This window comes from Curcuma longa, chromosome 10 (genome assembly GCF_044706935.1).
Source record: "Curcuma longa cultivar G26 ecotype Majalengka, Jawa Barat chromosome 10, ITB_CL_G26_1.1, whole genome shotgun sequence".
Classification (NCBI taxonomy): domain Eukaryota; kingdom Viridiplantae; phylum Streptophyta; class Magnoliopsida; order Zingiberales; family Zingiberaceae; genus Curcuma; species Curcuma longa.
The window spans coordinates 11,292,839-11,312,553 of record NC_133870.1 but is presented as its reverse complement, the minus strand read 5'-3'; the positions used below and the strand labels follow the sequence as shown (position 1 = coordinate 11,312,553).

Genomic DNA, 19,715 nt, shown 5'->3' with positions numbered 1-19,715 from the left:
AGGTCTGATCAGTTTAACCAAGGATTGATCCAAACATGACCTAATATTTAGATGTGAGTGAAGTCTAATTAGGTCAGTTTGACTAGAAGATTAGTGAGAAGTCCTAGTCAGTTATACCAGACAAGAAGAATTCCTAGTTGAGGCTAGGCAGACCAAGCAAGAAGAAGTCCTAATTGAGGTTAGACAAGGAAAGTCCTAGTTGAGTCTAGGCAGGGAAAGTCCTAATTGGAGGTTAGGTAGTGGAAGTCCTGGTCTGGAGGACTAGGCAAAAGTCTTAGCAGGATCAAGTGCAGTAGGTGTAAGTCCAGACAGATTAGGAGGATCAGATGCATGACAGAAATCCAGGCATGTCAATTGGACCAGATGTCAGGTGAAAGTCTAGGCAAGTCAAGTGGACCAGATGTCTAGCAGTAAATCCTGAGGACCGAGGATCGAGGCTAAACGGAAGTCTAACAAGTCTGGAGGACTTGGTTGACAGATAAATTCTCTTGAGTGGAGTGGATAAGGGTGCGTTCCTAGTGTGAGAATAATATACATCAGTCTAACTCAGGATTTCATTGAAAATCTGAAGTTAGACCTACAGGGTAAGGCATAGATTGCTTGCGTGTTTGTATACTTATCTTGCAGGAACCAAGAGCTGAAAGCAAGATAGAGAAAGCATATGCGGAGCAAACAGAGGCAGTCGAGCCAAGCCCGGGGTCAACTAAGGTCAAACTTGAGTCAACTGGATCCAAGCGCCCTAAAGATTTCCAAGCGTCTGGATGGTTTGGGTGCCCCTATCGAGAAGACTCAATCAGAATAAGATCGAAGAGATAGGATCGGATCAGATCTTATCCAGGCGCTCGAATAAGGTTTCAAGACGCTCGAAAGGGGCTATATAAGGAGTTTTGGAGTGAAGCATCATAATACAACTTCTTAAAGCCATTCTTTTCAACTAGTGGTACTGCTAAACACAAACGAGGCTAGGCTCGTACAATTGGGAAAGTTCTAGGAGGAGTGCGCGATGCTCAAGACTTTCGGATCGGCTTTAACACTTGTTTGATTATTTTCTTTCAGTCCTTTATTTTATTTATCATATTCTTAATTGGACTATAAGATGAGTTTCTCCACCTCCAAACTGTTGGTGCAATCTTGCCCTAAGTGATTTGGATTTTAATGTTTGGCTAAAATGAGTTTAAGTTAGGCAATATTAGTGATCCAACTTGTGTGATTTGAGTCCATAGGAAAGTCCAAGAATGGAGTCTTGGCGTTTGGTGAAGTCCCGGAGGTGCGGCCTCTTGGCAAAGGATGAAGTCCCGGAGGCGCGACCTCTTGGCAAAGGTGATGGGAAACACTAGAAAACTCATTCCGGTGAATTCTTGCAGAACAAATTTTTTTTCAAAAATGGATTTAAGTTGCCCTCATAGTCGATCAAACAAAGTTTGATCGACGTATTTAGATAATTGGGCTCTTGTGTTTGGTTTACAGGATCTGAGATAAGAAGAACAATTTATTAAAGCCGAAACACAAATTGTACCTCTTCTTTGCGGGATGTCTTTGAAGGAGGTGATGACCCCTTGATCTTCTGCTGTATATCCTCTCCTTTTCTTGAACATTGTGTGGACAACGATCCTTCGAGATGATTCCACCAAAACTCTTCTCTGATGGCAATCAAGAAAGCAACCAAGCCTTCCTTCCCTTCTCTTTTCTTCTCCTTCTTTCTCTTCTCAATGCCACCGGCCCTAGCAAGGAAAATCCTCCTTGTCTGCCGGCCCTAGCAAGGAACTAGAAGAGAAAAATGAAGGCCAAGAGAGGGGAAAAGAAAGGGCGCCGAATTAAATCCGAAGAAGGAGAAAGAGGGATGAGGTGGGCGGCGGCAACAAATAAGGGAGAAGAGGGGTTTTGGTGCCGCCGGCCGTAGGGGGAGGAAATACCAATTATTGATGTGTTCTTTTGCCTCCCCTAAACCTCTCTTTATATAGTTATGTCATCTAGGAAATTTAGGAAAAAGTCTAACAAATTTTTATAAGATTTTATTAGAACAAATTTAATAAAATTCAACGGATAAGATTTGTTATCTTTTTAATAAGTTTCCATTATATTAATTTTATTCTTATCTTTAACAAAATCTTTTAATTATATCTGGCTAATATTTAACAAGATTCCATAATTAACATTTTGTTAATTTAACAAAATTAATTCATAAAATTTTATAATAAAATTTTGTACGAGAAGAGACGAAATTTCTTAGCGAAAATTCTTATAAAAATTTCTTTCTTATCCGAATTTTTTTCGAAAAAATTATAAATAAAATTCCAGAAATTTTCTTTTATAAATAGAATTTTTTATCCAAAATTTCTTACAGAATTCTTTCAGAATTATTTCGGAGGTCTTCCAAGGTCTTCTGAGGTCTTCAAGAATTCTTCCGAATGTCTCCAAGAGGTCTTCAAGAATTCTTCCGAAGGTCTCCATGAATTCTTCCTGAGGTGGATTCGAGGATTTCCAGAGGCTACAGTAGGGACCTAGAGGAGGAATTGGTTTTGGTCTCCCGATGGGCTTATGCTTCCCATGTTCCTCCGGAACACACAGCTTAAGTCCATCAATAATAACTCATTCCACTAGAGAGTTATTATTGCACTACCGCACCAATCCCATATTATAATATGGGCTCCTTCTTACTATAAGTACATTAATCTCCCTGTGTTTAAGATATTTTATGTCCGTTAATTAAATGAGTTATTGACAACTCGAATTTAATTAACTTCTAATCCAAGAGTAGTACCACTCAACCTTATTATCATGCGGACAAGGTCCATTTGCAGGGTTTACATGATAATCCTTATGAGTTCCTCAAGGGGACATCATCAACCTATATTTAGGACACAGATTCCTTCTATAATCAACAACACACCATGTACATAATACTACTTCCCAACTCATCAGGCCTTTTGATCTATCGCTCTAAATCTCACCTTTTGATGAATCAAAGAAGTACATACTAAGTACATGTGTTTGTTATTATATTGGGATTAAGAGCATGTACATCCATAGTAACAGAGGTTTAGTTCGATTATATAGTCAGTATAAATCGAACAATCCTTAAATGGTCCTGCTTAATACACACTGAGTGTACTAGTGTAATTCTATGTCAAGACAGACTAAGACCAAATTATACTACAACCAGTCCAATGGTTTGTCCAATCCATTTTGGTTGTGAACACTGTTTATAATCTATAAGGAACTGATAACATAGTCTTATGTGTGTGACTCCGCACACCATGTTTATCTACAATATAGATTAAATGGACACTTGCATAAAAACTAAATACAAATATTGACCAAAAGTAATTCTCATTTCAGAATATTTATTTACATAGATAGCTAGGATTCTTGTATACATCCCAACAAAAGGAAGACTTAGCACGACGAAGCTGAGGGAAACATCTCAAGCTAGTGCAAGGAAGGGCACGAGGCTTGTGGAAGACGTTTGAAGGTTTACGTCAAGGCTAAGGGCTGAAAAAGAAGCTGAAAGGGGAGTTTCATCTTGATCAGTCGACTGGCACGTACTGTTGATGTAGTTGACTGGTGGTTGATTAGATGTACACATAGAGTTTACAGAAAAATCAATCGAGTCCATCAGTCGACTGGCGATGGTGCAGTCGACTGATAGATGACCGTTGGAGCGACAGCTGGATGATTAAATGCAGATCAAAGAGTTGTTGAAGCCTATCAGTCGACTGGCACTTGGAGCAGTCGATTGATGTACGAAAATACATAAAAATAGAAGACGACGCCAAAGAAAAACACAGTTCATTTTTACACCTTTCTAGTAAAATTCTGACTCTGTAATATCTCTCTCCTCTTCCTCAAAACTTCACTTAGATCTTGTGAAAGGAAGAGACTGATTGTGTGAGGGTTTCTCCGCCTTCAAAGCGTGCTTTGAAAAGGAGGTTTTTCATAGTGAAAAGATCATCTGTGTGTGTGGATCTTTGGACTAGTCACCTCGTTGAGGTGGATACCAAGTAAATAAACCAGGTTAGCATTAGTTTCTTCTATATCGCTTTTGTTTTTGTGCTTCCGCTGACAATCTTGCAGGCAAGAGCGAAAAATATTATTCACCCCTCTAGCAAACGCATCGGTCCCAACACAAATAAGGTTCGGAAAGGAGACCACTAGTGGACGGGCGCCTCCCGTACGTAGGCCTTGGATGTACTAATCTTGGGGGGTTAGAACTAAGTAAATTCGCGTGTCCCTGCATAATTTTATAATATCCGCTGCTAAGTATCTTTGATAGAATGAAAAATGAATGAACGAAGAACGCGTTATTCACCCTCCTCTAGTGCGTCCCATAGATCCTACGGTTGCGAGATCGGTGCTCGATGTTCCAGGTCTGTCATAAGGTAAAGTCACGAGCTCGAGGCTCGGTGTTCTAAGCCTGTTGTAAGGCAAAGTCATAAGTTTGGGGCTCGGTGTTCCAAGCTTATCATAAGGCAAAGTCATGAGCTTAGGACTAAGTATTCTAGGCCTATCATAAGATAAAGTTGTGAGCTCGGAGCTCGGTGTTCTGAACCTATAGTAAGGCAAAGTCGCAAGCTTAGAGCTTGGTGCTTTGGGCCTGTTGTAAGGCAAAGTCTCAAGATTGAGGTTCGGTGCTCCTGGCCTATTGTATGGCAAAGTCATGAGCTCGAGACTCGGTGCTCTAGGCTTATCATATGGTAAAATCAAGAGCTCGAGGCTCGGTGCTCCAGGCCTGTCGTAAAGTCAAGTCGCTAGTTCGGGACTCAGTATTCCGGGCTTATCATATGGCAAAGTTAAGAGCTCGATCTCGATTTTCTAGGCCTATGGTAAGGCAAAGTCGTGATCTCGGGCTCAGTGTTTCAGGCCTATCATAAGACAAAGTTGCGAGCTTGAGACTCAGTATTCAAAGCCTGTTGTAAGGCAAGTCGCGAGCTCGGGGCTCAGTGTTCCAAGCCTGTCGTAAGGTAAAGTCATGAGCTCAGGGCTTAGTATTCTAGACCTGTCTTAAGATAAAGTCGTGAGCTCAGGGGCTCGTTGTTCCAGTCCTGTCATAAGACAAAGTCGCGAGCTTGGAGCTCAATTTTTCAAGCCTATCGTAAGGTAAAGTCGGGAGCTTGGTGTTCGAGGCCTGTCATAAAGCAAAGTCGCGAGCTCGAGCCTCGGTGTTCTAGGCCTGTAATATCTTGGATCATCATGGAAAATATTTGGTAATATTATATTTTTAATATTGATGAAATGATTTAAATTTATCGGAGCCCTTCGTTAGTAAGGTTGACCCGCCATCAATTTCAAGCTTTAGATTCGCTAGTACTGGGAGAGATCACTGGTTTTTGTGTTATATCCGTAACTATGTCCGAGTTTAGGGAGATTAGGCCCTAAGAAAGGTAATTACTGAGGGATGTCACTAGTTCGAGACTAAGAGAGTTTCTGGATGCACCTGAGAGTTTCTAGAGACACTTCAAGTGAACAAATATTAAATGAAGCAATATTGTAAGAATTAGTAATCTGATGAATGAATTATATAAAGAGTAATAAAGAAAATATCCTGATGATCCGGAGAGAGGTTTATGCTTAATGTTGAGGCTCTACTTCAATAATAGTAAGTTTGTCTGATGACATTTGCTAGAGAGTATATGTCTTATGCCGACACTGTTACAGTTGCAGTGATAGCCAAATTATTTTTTTCTTCCAGAAAATTATACTTCATTCAGATCTTGTAGGAAACATTCTCCAACTTATTTTTCATATGTGTGACATTATTTTGGAACTATAGAGACCAATCAAAAAGCTCCTTGGCCCTTTAGGAGCCCCTTATTCCCATTGCGGGAGTGCACCGTCCGGAACTGCTTGACATTGAGCTTGCATGTGATCCACATAACCTGAAAGTATATATACTAGGAAGGCGGGAGGTCGACCTTGATAGTGTCAACCTCCAACCAAATCAAGAATCGACGGACCTTGACTCCCCTGAGGACATTGATGTCGTTGTACCTGACGATGCCATAGACCTTGGTCTTGTAGTAAATGAGGTACTTGAAGTTGACGTAGCAAGGGTCACGAGATCGACAGAGAAGCTTCCATTGGAACTCAAGGAGAAGGACTTGACCATGTTGGGGAGGAGGCCCGGGGGGAGGTTGTACCAAGGGAGGAGATCATAGATGGTGGTGCCATTAAAAGCCGAGGAGTGGTCTTCGATAGCAGCAAGGGAGAGAAGCAGAAGATAGGAGAGGAGGAGGAGGAAGAAGAAGTGAGAAGAAGACGAGGAAGAACAGAAGCTTGGCATGACATCCTGGAGGACAAGTTAGGTTGAGATTTGGGGAGGAAGGTTCAATGGTCGCTGCGTAGTTGCATTTGTTTCGAGCATTTCTTCCCATCAGAGATGGTGGCCAAGGGGGATCCGAGAGGGGATACGAGGAATGAAAGATCGATCAGAGGTGATAGGATTTGGATGATGACTGGAGAGGGGAGATGGAGGAGAAAGAGAGAAGAGGAGATGGAAGTTATAAGGTTTCATCGGCGAGGGAGAAAAGAAACTTAGAATTTTAATTAAAGAGGAGATGGATTGCATGTTATTAGAGAAGATTTTCTCACCATAGCTTTTCTCTCTGATGGATTCGTGATTGTCATTAATTCTTCCGATGTTAACTATCATAGCATCTTGGCTCAGATTTCTCACAGATGGTACCAATTTATTCCGACCAATACACCGTAGATGATCAAGCCATCAGTTCATGAACGATTGACATTGCACGCTCCTCAAAGATAGTTGCCCGGAGAGATGAAGAGACCTAAAAAGCTCTAAAAAAGAGTTAGAATGATGCCGGAGATGGGTCCCAACAAGTCAATCTGACGCTTAAGTTAGGGTTATGTGTGAGGAAGGAATTTAAAGGCTTGAGAAAATTAGGATTGATGTATGCATACCTACGCCCATAGATATGAGCAACCTTTTATAGAGTTAATCTTAGAAATATTAGTATCTATTTAAAAAATATTTTGAGATATGAAATTCTGTTTCGATATACGTATTCTTCGGGTGAAACGGTCTTAGACTTTCCTAATTTTAAGGACAAACCAACTTTATAAATTTATTTCACATGACACGTGGAGGTAACGGATTCTCACCACATCATTCATATTTTGAGTTATATAAGGCCATTGTGCACTTTTGACAAAAATTAATTGATGACCTAACAACCTTATATTCACATCTAAATGGACATTGTTGCACTCTTGGACTTCCCCTAAGTCTTCTCATATTCATTTTTTTAAAGTCTTATAAGATCATCAAACAATTTTTATCAAAGGTGTTTGATGGTGACTAATCGATTAAACTCACATTTAGTTGATTGGAATTACTTCAAATTTATAATGGACTCGAACTATCAATCCAACCAAACTTCATATGTATTGTCAAGTCCTTACACAACTCGATGAATGCATAAAAAATACATGCAAATGTAGTTTAAATTCTTTGTCAAATGATGCGGAAGTATGTAAGGGGTAAATGTGACAAACCCTTGACTAGATAATATAGAAGCCACATAGAATAAAGTCAGGATTTGGTCAATGTAGTAGTCATCCGACATGTTTCACGACTCAGTCAACACCAAGTATCCATGACTTGGTCAATGCAGATATCCAAGTATCAATTGATTTGAGTTCCTGACTTTCTGACATGTCGATCTCTTCAATCGCCAAGTTTTTGACCTCTTAACCTCTCGACTTTCTGAGTTGACAACTTATTGAGTTGCCAATCTGTCAAGCTGGAACGACTTCTCGAATTACCAATCTGTCAAGCTGAAATGACTCCCCAAGTTACCGACTCTCTTGTCTTCCAATTTCCTGAGTTGGTTTAACCTTCTGACCTCCTAAATTTTCGATCATATGAAGAGACTCGACGGTTGCTGTAACTCAAAAGGATATGACAGTTAGAGAATGCCCTTTAATAAGGTGCATTCCTTGACATTATCTTCAAGAGTTATGCCCTTATACTTCTCTCTCTATATAACGTAAAGGGAGGGAGGCTCGAAGGGGATCGATGACTATCTCATAGGCTCTACTATTCTCTCGACTATCTCATTTACTTTACTATATTTCTTATTATTTCTCCGTTTTATATTATTTTGGGCTCTTTGATGGCTTTGGCATTTGAGGAACTTCATCGGCTACCTCTCAGTGAGTCATATGATATGACTATTTTCTATAGGAATCGAACACATTACAAAGAGAAGGCTCATCTCAAATTGATTTAAAGAAACTGACCAAACTCGATGAAAGTCAACAGAAATAAATTCTATCAAAATTGACACATCCCTTGTCCTAGGATGGAAAATTGACACATTAAATTGCCTGCGTCGTGATCAACTACAATTTCTCGATTTATCTCCTCACAAATGGTCGTGGGGTCGATCGTGTGAGGCCGCTAAGATGACAGATTCCACCTTTTTGTAGAAAAGAATATTTTGGTACCATGTATAAAAAATTTAAATTGAGACGTAGGGGTGGTGAAAGCATGTGGAAACCCTGATCAGCAACTACTCCAATGTTTCTTACAAATCATCCAACCAAATCATACCATATCCTCCGTGCAAATCTGATGATTCTTTTTATTAGATCTATTTTTACAATAGTCGCCCTTCTCCCTGCTGCCATAACCGTCACCAACTTCTTAGTGACTGTTGATGTGTTGTCGTGGTCACCTCCACCTTCCAGGGGCGGCTCAAGCCTCTTGGAGGCCCTAGGCAAATTTTTTTTTAAAAAAAATTATTATTATTTAAAAAAATTTTCTCTCACTTTTTTTTTATTCGGATTTGAGATCAATAATGATGGATTTAATAATTTTTTAAAATAAATTAAAATATTAATTTTAAAAATAAATTTTTTATATAAAATTAAATTTTCTAGCTTTTTGAGATGTAAAATTATTAATTAAATTTTCAATAATAAATTTATCAAGTGCACCTTTTTGAGATTGATTAAATTCTTCTATTTTTCTTTTTTTCATGCGTTTTATATATTTAGAATCATATTTTTTAGTAGACATATTTATATTCAAATAATAATAATAAAAATATAAGTCGTTACTATTTTATGGAAATAAAAATAATGTAAAATTAAATAATAATAAACCTAATTTATATTTTATAATTTTAATCTGATGATATTTCAAAGTTTGACAAATGACCTGTAAAATGTGAAATTAGAATTATTATATTGATAAAATTTCATCATAATTAAAATATGAGAGTAATTTATTAAATAAAGATGAAATATTCAGAATAAAAAAATCTAAAATTTTGAGAATAAAGATGAACTATTCAGAATAAAGATGAAATATGAAGATAAATCACAAGTTTCTAATGTGAACTTATAAGATTATCAGTTTACAACATGAATCATTGATAAAAACTAAGAAATTAACAGAAGCATAAAAAAAGATTTTGATAGGAAAATGAGGAAGACGATACCTTTAGATTTTAAGATCATCGAAAAATCTGTAATAAAAGATCGTTCCTCTCTTTGCACCCTTTGTGATGATCTCGGAAATGTCTTAAGGAAAGAAAACAAGCTATCAAATAAGTAATATGTTTAAAGTTGGGCAAAATAGATTATTAGATTAATAAGGAAGGAAGGAGAGAAATATAAAGAAACTAATAAATTATAGTTTTGAGCATTGAGAAATATTAAATATATTGGAATCATGCCAAAATCTTTATGAAATCCAATGAATGCCAAATCTCTACAAAATCTAATGATCATGTTAAATTTCTTCAAAATCCAATAAAAATATTTTAAAAATTTATTATTCTTTAAAAATATATAGATATATATATATATATAATAATTAAAATTTTTAAAAAATGGGCCCCTATGAAATTGGGGCCCTAGCTAAGGCCTATGCCTAGAGCCTGCTCTGCCACCTTCACGACCATAGTTCATGCGTTGCCATAATCTTTCCCACTCCTGTGGCTGTTCGAGAATGACCTAATGCACTGCCTCCTTGGACTGGTCGGTGGGGACTAACTTTCCCAAGAGGTTTCCACCCGGTGCCTCAACGCTAGAAGCAAAGGGAGGCAAGAATCAGGGAGAGCTGTAGAGGGTAAATTTTTCTTCCAATCCACTTCTGATCTAGATCGTTAGAGAGAATACAGGAATCTCTAAAAAGCTTGAATGGAAAGGTGGGCAACAAAGCTGCAATACTTGGTGTCAGAAATAATTACTTTCTGAATTGATTGAAATATTACAAGCCATAGGTCCCTATTTATACATGAGTATAGGGACTTATTCTAGACGATATATTCTAAACAGAATATTTCGATATATTCTAAACAGAATATTTAATAAAATATTTAATATAGAATAATTAAATATTCTAACACTTGGTTTGGTAAAGGTTACAGGAGGCATACGCTCCGATGAGTAAAAGAAGTGGAACAGGACCCTGTGATCAGAACTCTTGGAGGATGTTCTTCCCAAAAGAATTAACTAAGCCCTCGTCATTGTCACCAATCACGTTCGCAAACAGTTGTTATAGGCAGCCTCTTCCAGCGCTGTGCTCTCGCCCACTGATCTCTGTCGATGCTGATGGTTGCACATCGTTCCATCGATGATAACACTGTTTGACTTCCTACTCTCCTGGTTTTTGCAGTTTGCAGGTTCTCAACACAAGATGATAGCAACTACTATAGACTATAAAGTTGTGTAGGTTCTCTATACAAGGACTATCTTCTCCGGGTCGCTTCATCGCCACCAAACCACATACAGCATGATGAATACTCTGGTCCCACATTTTACTATTTCAACCTTGTAGATGGACTCTTCTTCCTCCGCTCCTACTCGTCCGGAGTGTTACAGCTGCAAACCCTTAATTTGAGTTACTGAGAAGCTAATTGCCATTCTAGATGAAAGAAGACCCTAAAGTAATGCAACTGCAGTAGAAGCATATACTTATCCAAGATGCTATTAGTAGAAGGTCCTCTAGGCAAGGATGTGGAGAAGATGTTCAACGCAATGCCTAAACCAAACTAGTATAGGCTGCTCTGTCTGCCGATCTGTGAAGTCATTAACTTTAGGTGATTAAACCCCAAATTGAAATACCATGTTCAGTTAGATTTCAATTTTCAATCTTTCTATGAATTGCTCATAATCTGTATTTATAGTCTGAGTATTAAAATCAATATTAATTTGAACTCTGTTTTATACTCTTTCTCTTGATATCATCGATTGTCAATTTAATAATATGGAGTTTGCAAGACAAAGGTTTGCTGCAATACTTGAGTTTTTTAGAATGCTATTAGCTTGTTGGGTTTTCCATTACTCAAGGACCTATCATCTAGTGTTATACTTCATCACCGTTGCTCTAGAATTCTGAATGAACTCAATATGACTTTATTTACTTAATGAGGATTGACTGATTTTTCATTGACAAGATAAGTCTCTACATCTTATTGTCACATTCATCTTTTATAGTCTTATCATCTTTTATAGTCTATATTACATGTCATTTATCTATTTACTGGATAAATTATTTTTTCTATCTATACTCAATTTGATATGTACATACTTAGCGTTGTAATTTTCTTGCCAAGTTCGTGCTTTTTAATATAAGAGAGTGTGGGTATACGCTCAATATAGTAATTGAATATTCATTACTTCCTGTGTGTTTATGAAGCTTTTATTCAGGATGTGATATTCTTCAAAAGTAAAGAGCTTAATGAGACTTTGTTTTGTTAGAGTTTTGTAGAATTATTCCCAAAGTTATTGTTGTAGATTGGAGATTTAAAAACAAAGTTTCCTGGATCCCAAAATTGGGTACTACATCTCCAGCAAAGAAAAATTAATTTATACTTTCCTGACAGCATCTCTGTAATCAACCATATGGTACAGGATATGACTATGAGGCTTCTATATTGTTGCTTCTTTTTCAATCTACTGAAGAATGGACTCTTTGATTTTTCTTATGTATACCAAGGGGTGCACAACTTTCCCTTGGAAGAATAAGACATGCTCTTAAGGACTATTTGCTTTTAACACATGATGGAATTTGGAGTTTGCAAATTAACAGCAAAAGCATTTGTTTAAATTTGATCCATAGCACAGTGAATGTTATTACTCCCAATATGTAAGCCGAGGCTAGAGGTATGGCTAAGTTGGGCCACGCTGTTAAGCTAGAAGTTGTTTCCTATTGAACAACTTGGAGCTTCCACTGGTAATCTCAAGGAGTTTTTTTATTAGCAAGATATCTCACATATCTCTTGTTGCTGCATTTATTTTTTATATTATCATTTTTTATCACTAACCATATTACTCATTTAGTGGTAGAAATGTTTTTCTTTTCCATGCTCAATATTTTCCTGCCAAATTATCCTTTTGGCTAAGAGATTGTGAGTATGCTCTTAGCATGGTAATTAAATTTCATTACTTTCTATGTTTGTGATTTTCGTTTGCTGGCATTAACTTGAAGAAGCATAACGTCCTAACCAATGCTGATTTGTATATCTTGGAAGATGGATAATAATCATTGCCTAAAAGTTCTCATTTGTTTACCCTTTGCACTGTTGTTCCTTAGCAAAACTTGCCTTGTTCATGTTATTTATAGGCTACAGTAAGGCCATATGGATTTTATGGTGACAGAATACTACTATAGTTTTCTGCATTGCTATCTTGGGTTTAACATCCTTTGTTTACTTTTATTGTTCTCCAACTGCACTCTCTAGTTGGATCTAGGACCTCAAAAGCTAGTCTTAAGGAATCACTTCAGTAAAGAAATAAAACATTTGATTCATCTGCAGTTCCATAATTTGGATCTCTCAGTTTTGTCAAAAGGTTTTTAATATGGCATAGTGGCAAGCTCTTGTCATTTGCTCTCTTGGTCTTCAATATTATGAACCAGAATTCTGGGGCTTGTAGTCTGGATAAAGGAGAAGTTTTTCATAGTTGTTGCATGCGCACCACAGAATGTATTCTCTTGATTAGAGGTGGTGTCAGTTTCTCTAATATACAAGGGCTCATAATGGTTTTTTATGGCTTCTACTCCTGAGTTTGTTTCTTTGTGCAACGCTGGCTGGAGTTTTCTATTTATATGTCTCAGATTTCATGACTCAAGGGTTCATCAATGTTTTCTTATTATATTGAGAAGAAGTATATGATTTTATTCTTCTATCTACTAGATTTCACATCTATCTGCCTTATAGAAATTACTATCTTCTGTGATGCCAAACTTCTATGCATATTTTGTTGCCAATGTAGGAAATCTAGGGTAACGTTCTTATTGATTCAAAGTTGTCAATCCGAATCTTGGTTTGGTGTTCAAATGGATGCAACTTGCGTTGCTTTGACAGTGCGGATTATCCTAATAGGGAAATCTGGATTTCAGAGACAAATCATCATGCAAAGTCTCAAATATTCAAAGATCTACCATCCAGTATTATATTCACGTATTCACAGTCACTATTACACAATAGATGGCCCATACCTAAAAGATTACTCGATGTGGCTTGATTCACATGATGAAGGATCAACTGATAATCTCAAAGATTTTTTATTGGTGAGATAAGTCTCCTCTCTCTTATTCTTGTATTTTTCCTTTATAGTCTTATCCATGTAGTGGAGATTATTTTATCTATCTAGGCTCAATTTTTGGCATGGTATTTTCATTGTTGGCAAAACTTGGATTGAAGTGCTTACTAGAAGATACAAAAGGATAATCCAACACAGGGTTTATTGTCAACTGGAAGTTGATTTGCTTATATATGAAGTTGCTTAGTCATGCTCCAGAAGGGAAATACCCAAGGATTTGTCCTTTTCAAATATTAAGTGTGTTGGAAGTAAATATCTCTTTCTTAAGCCAACTTATGATTCTGCTATTGAGCTAGCAAATTTGGTCACCGCTCATTGAGATGATCATCCTTTTAAACGAAGTATTATAATTCTTAAGTCATTCTCCAATTGTAGGAGTTGATGTTAGGTCGTAAAAACGGAAGGTTGTACAGCTTGGAAGGTGGACAATCATGCACTTATTTGGTAGAACAAACATAAGCTAAATTGCAGGATTTAATTTGGAAGGTAGATTTCTACTGATCTGGATATTATAAGAGGATAGGATATCTTTATTTGATAGGTAGATGGATTGTTGCCTTATAATCTCTTCTAGTGACAAGTTCAAAAATTTCACTAGCATCTCTTGGGCTACTTTTAGAAGTTTATAGGTTAAGCACTTATATTTCTCTTGACATCAAGAGGCTATCCTAGTCTTCATTATCCTCTCCTTGGTCTTCCGAGGTAAGAGTTGATGGTCTTCTTTATTATCTTCTCTCTGACTTCATGAGTACTCAGGAGTCGCAGGATCGAGTCTATTATTATTTTCTCCCTAACTCCATGAATACCCAGAAGTTGCAAGATCAAACCTATTATTATTCTCTCCTCAACTCCATAGGTACTCGGGAGTTGTAGGATCAAGCTTATTATTATTCTTTTCCTGACTTTATGGGTACTCGAGAGATGTGGGATTGAGTTTATCATACTCTCATGACTTGGACATAGTCATGGAGGGGGCCATGTGACATTCTTTAGGGCTCGATCAACACTAGGTATCCAGGACTTGATCAATACAAATATCCAGGTATCAGTCGATTTGAGTTCCCAACTTCCCGACATGTCGACCTCCCGAATGCCAAATTTTTGACCTCTTGACCTCCCGACTTCTTGAGTTGCCGATTCACCGAGTTACTGATCTGTCAAGCCAAAATGTTTTTTCAAGTTGTTAACTCGTTGACCTCTTGACTTCCCAAGTCAATCTGACCTTTCGACCTCTCAAATTCTCGATCATGCGAAGAGACTCGACAATTATCGTAACTCAGAAGGACACGATGGTTATGAGGATGCTTTTTAATAAGGTGCATCTCTTGGCATTCTCTCCAAGAGGTATATCCTTTAGACTTCTCTCCCTATATAAGGTCAGGGGAGGGAGCCTCTAGGGGGATCGATGACTATCTCATATGCTCTACTATTCTCTCTACTATCTCATTTACTTTATTGCATTTCTTATCATTTCTCCACTTTATACTATTTTTTTGGGCTCCCCGATGACTTAGGCATCAGATGGACTTCACCGAAGCAACTTTCGATGAGTGCTATGATATATGTTATTCTCCGTAGGAATCAAACACGTCACGAAGATAAGGCTTGCCCTAAGCTAATTTGAAGAAGCTGACCAAACTCAATGGAAGTCAACAGAAGCAAGTTTTATGGGAATTGACCAACTCCCGTTCTTAGACCAGAACATAAAACATATCAAAATAATACATTTGAACACAACTACATTTTTCATGATCGCACTTACAATGATAATTCTTCCTATCTTATACTTTGTAAAAAAGGAAGAAAAAGGTGATTTCGCTCACCACAAGAGACTCAGTATCTCGCCCCACAGCAAGATACATGTGTTATATTTGATAGGTCTCCTAAGGCAATCGCCTTATGGTCGTATTATTTAATGGATAAATAGAAATTTACTATGTGAGTGCATATTCTCTATGTGTTTAATTGAATCTTAAATTCATTTACTGAATATCTACAATATGATTCTTAACATGAGAAAATTTATGATTGGATCACAACTAGTGAGAATCTTTATATGTGCAATTATGAATGTATTAAAATTATCCCTAATTGATGAATTGATGAGCACGAATGTTATTGATTCTGTTGAAACTGGCACGTTTTAAACTCCTTGATTTACCAAGCAGTTGTTTCTCACTAACTGGAGATATTGGATTTTAAGAGTTACACGTGGATGCTAGTTAAAGGTAACTAGTTTATTGGAGTGACTTACCATGAGAGTTCATATGGTTCTGTGCATATAGAGAGAGATATGTTAGTGAAGATCTCATTGCATCTTAAATGTGAGTTTCCTTGACTTGCAGTATTCAAATCATCTTGGTCATGGAGGCTTATACTTTGACATCTTAAGTAAACATCTCTAAGGAGGTTTGGGATAATTGGGTGTAAGTTAAAGTGCCTGAAGGTATTTAGATAACTCACAAAGGATTCACTGCTCCTTGAAAAAGGAGATGTATACCCTGTGACTGAGATTGTTATTGGAAGACTTTGGCCAAAACATTGCATATCAAGAGTATGATACTCTTGAACACATGTATGAGGAACTTGAATCCATAGGACAAGGAAGTAGACTTGGACTATGTGTGATGTAGTCAAACTAATGGGGACTGACACATATACCATGTCATAAACTAAGTGGGTATAAGATGGTGAAAGGAATGAGACACATCTCATTGAAGCTGTTAAAGGGTTCAGAAATGGTCATGGAATCAATCGTTAATTTTTTGATCAATTGGGGGTCATGATATTAGCTATTAGGTGTCATTCATGGTCATTCCATAATTAATGATTAATTATGAATGATCAATATAACCAGAAACCTATTAGATCACAATACCATAAGTTTATCTGAAAGACTTAAAATAAGTTTAATAATTAGATTCTCAGAACGAGAGAAATAAAATCTGGTTGGACCAAACGAAAAAAAAAGATGATGGTTTCGTCTTATAAAGATGAAATGAATCAAATTGGGTTGATTCTAATGGAAGATATTTTGACAGATCAGAAGCAATGATGGACTTCATCTTATGAAGATAAAATAAACTAAATTCGTTTGGTTCTAATTAGAGGTGTTTTGGTTATTGAACCAAAAGATTTAATTTTGAACCAAATTGAACCAACTTGATTTGGTTTTGAACCAACTTGGTTTGGTTTTGAACCAAACTTAAGTTAATTGACATATGAGTTTTGGGTATTGAGATAAGAGATGAGATTTCGGATTGGATCCAAACCCAATAAGATGTTGTATGAGATATAACATTAAAAGAAGAATGAACGGTTGAATGGTTAGGATTAATCACTTCCATCAATTCATCTAAACCCTAATTCCATCTTTCCTTATTGAACTCGATTTGTTACAGTAACCGGTTCAACTTGGTTTGCTATAGTAAACCCTAAAACCTAACTTGGCCACCCTCTTGATCCCCAATTGTGTTTTCTTCTCCCTACTTGATTCATAATTTTGCTTCTCCTCAGAAAAAGCGTGGCCAATAGCGTGAGAAGTTCTTCTATGCCGCCGCCCTACCTGCAAGTCTCATCGTCGACTGAGAGGAGTGGAAAGCCAAGTGTTGGTCATCGTCATCCCTCTCCTGATCGACTTCTCCATGAGAAGGTCTGCCGTCTTCACCAACTGGACGACGACTGAAAGAGAGGAATTGCGAGCCTGTAGCCTTTTTGATTTCTTCCAATAGGCTTGACGACTCCAACAATCTGTTTGGAAGCTTGTGAAGTTGCCATTCTCGGAGCTCACCGATCACCATCGAGCTTTTAAAGTTGTGGGTGCCGGACAGGCAATTGATTGAGCTGATGTTGGTGACAGGTGATTGATTGAGCTACTGTCAGAGCACACTCCATCATCGAAAATCTATTTCTAGTCACTAGAGAGGCCATTTGTCGCTGCCAGAGTTGATGTCAAAATTTTCCCTTCACCAGTGGTCAAGAGTTGACTACCAAAGTCTTCACCAGGAATACGATTGCCGGTGATAGTTAGAAAGCCTCAAAAAATAACATGATGTGTGTTGTTGCATATTTTTTGATATTAGAATTTTCTATCGTATCAACCATAGCCGATCGTTAGCTAGTACCGAAGACGGTGACGCGATTCGTGATTTTGAAAATTGTCCAAACAAGAGCTTAGTGTGATCACCGATAGAGGTGGAGCTTTGATAGAACCGCTCGATATGTCATTTCTGCTCCATGCCATTTTAGGTATACCTAGAATAAATATCATTCTTAAATTTTTAAATTTCAATTATGCCTTGTACCTATTGTATCCTACATTGTGTTGCGAACGTTATAATTATTACTTTTTTTCATCGTACTTAATAATTCATTGCATATGATCTACTTTATCATACCTTATTTCATTTATTATTACTTGTTTCTACTTGTTTTGCTTTTGGTCGGAGATCTGCTCTTTGTATATTTTTGATTGATAGGATGTGATTTAGAGCTAAAATGATGCATTATTGATGATGGAGCAAGGAGTGGAGATTGAAGCACATTTTGATGAGTTTGGAAGTCATTTGAAGTGCTTCAGAGGCCCACACGACCGTGCCAAAGGTGCCACGACCGTATCCCATCATCCGGACAAGTTTTTAGGCTTCCAGAGAGTGCCCCGGGGTGAGGCACGCCCATGCCAGGTCCAACACGGCCGTGCCAAGCTAGGCACGGTCGTGCCTCACCTTTCCAGGGTCCAGACACGGCCAGGCCGTGCCAAGAGGCACGACCGTATCTCCTATCTGGACTACTTTGCAGACTGAAAGTAAAATGGGAATAACTTTTAGCTCCGATTGAACCACAGGCCGTGCCACCTACCAAAATGAAGATAACTTCAAGATCTACAACTTTGCTTCAGGGTGCACCATGTGATTCCATCTCTAGGCCATGCTAAAAGGCACGGTCGTGCCCACCTTCTAGATTCAGACCAGGTTGGGGCCGTGTCTAGGAGGCACGGTCGTGCCCACTTGAGACCAGCTTGGGGCGTGCCTAGGGGGCATGGCCGTGCCCAATTTCCAGATTAACACCAGCTCGAGGCCGTGCCTAGGAGGCATGACCGTGTCTCACTTCCAGAGCCACCCCTACTTGGGGTCGTGCCTAGGAGGTCGACCGTGCCCATTTTCCATATCAATGCCTTCTTGGGGTCGTGCCTAGGAGGCACGACCGTGCCTCATTTCCAGAACTGCACCAACTTGAGGTTGTGCCTACAAGGCACGGTCGTGCCTACGGGACACGGGTGTGTCACGCCTGGACCCTATAAATACTTCTTTTTACAACCTTTTTGGGTTATCTTAGGTTACCCTAGGGTCTTGGCTTGGGGGACGGCGCCTCCCCTCTCCGGGGGAGGTCCCAAAACGCTTCATCTACGCCGATCCTCCCTCTCCGACTCCTCTCCACCTATCCATCCTACACCGGAGCAAGAAGATCTTCAAAGGATGTCCATGCTTCAAGATAAGTCCTTCCCTTTCATGTGGATGATGCTTTATTTCTTACACTCCTATTGTAATCTTCTTGTAATGGAGTAGATCCATGAGTTTAGGATGTAAGATCAACATTAATGTAATGATGGTGATGTAAGAACTAGTTCATATTATTTTTTCCTATTCAATGAAGAGTTTACACTTGTTTCATGTATTGTGTGCCTTGAATGTGTTTGATGAAATGTTTGTGTGAGCGCATGTACATGATTATGAGGGATAGATTACTGTGTAGGGAGATCCTAGGATCGTATGACCGGAGTGCCTTGTGACAGAAGGTGAACCTTTAACTGGACTTTCCGAAGTGATTCCTATATAGTAGTAAACCCCCATAAGGGATAACTAATGGTTGGTGACCACCAGGACAAGGTCTTTAATAGGGGTACTCAGTGACAGATGGTATGGCGTTAGATCGTATGATCGGGGTGCCCTGTGACAAAGGGTAAACCTTTAATCGGATTTTTTGGCGTCACCTTTAATGGAGGGCCACCTCATAGGACTTCAAGGTCAAATGTCAACGTAGCCTGACGAGGTCAAGTTGGTATCTTAGTTAGCATCCCTACAAGATGGTAAACATGGAGGGTGAGGGAGTAAACATGGATTAGGGACTTCACCTAACATTGA

At 38.3% G+C, this 19,715-nt stretch overlaps 1 pseudogene; it reads right to left on the bottom strand.

Annotated features, from left to right (window-relative positions):
* Nucleotides 1–5,764: 5,764 nt before the first annotated feature.
* Nucleotides 5,765–6,280, bottom strand: LOC141835711 (uncharacterized; annotated as a pseudogene).
* Nucleotides 6,281–19,715: the final 13,435 nt, after the last annotated feature.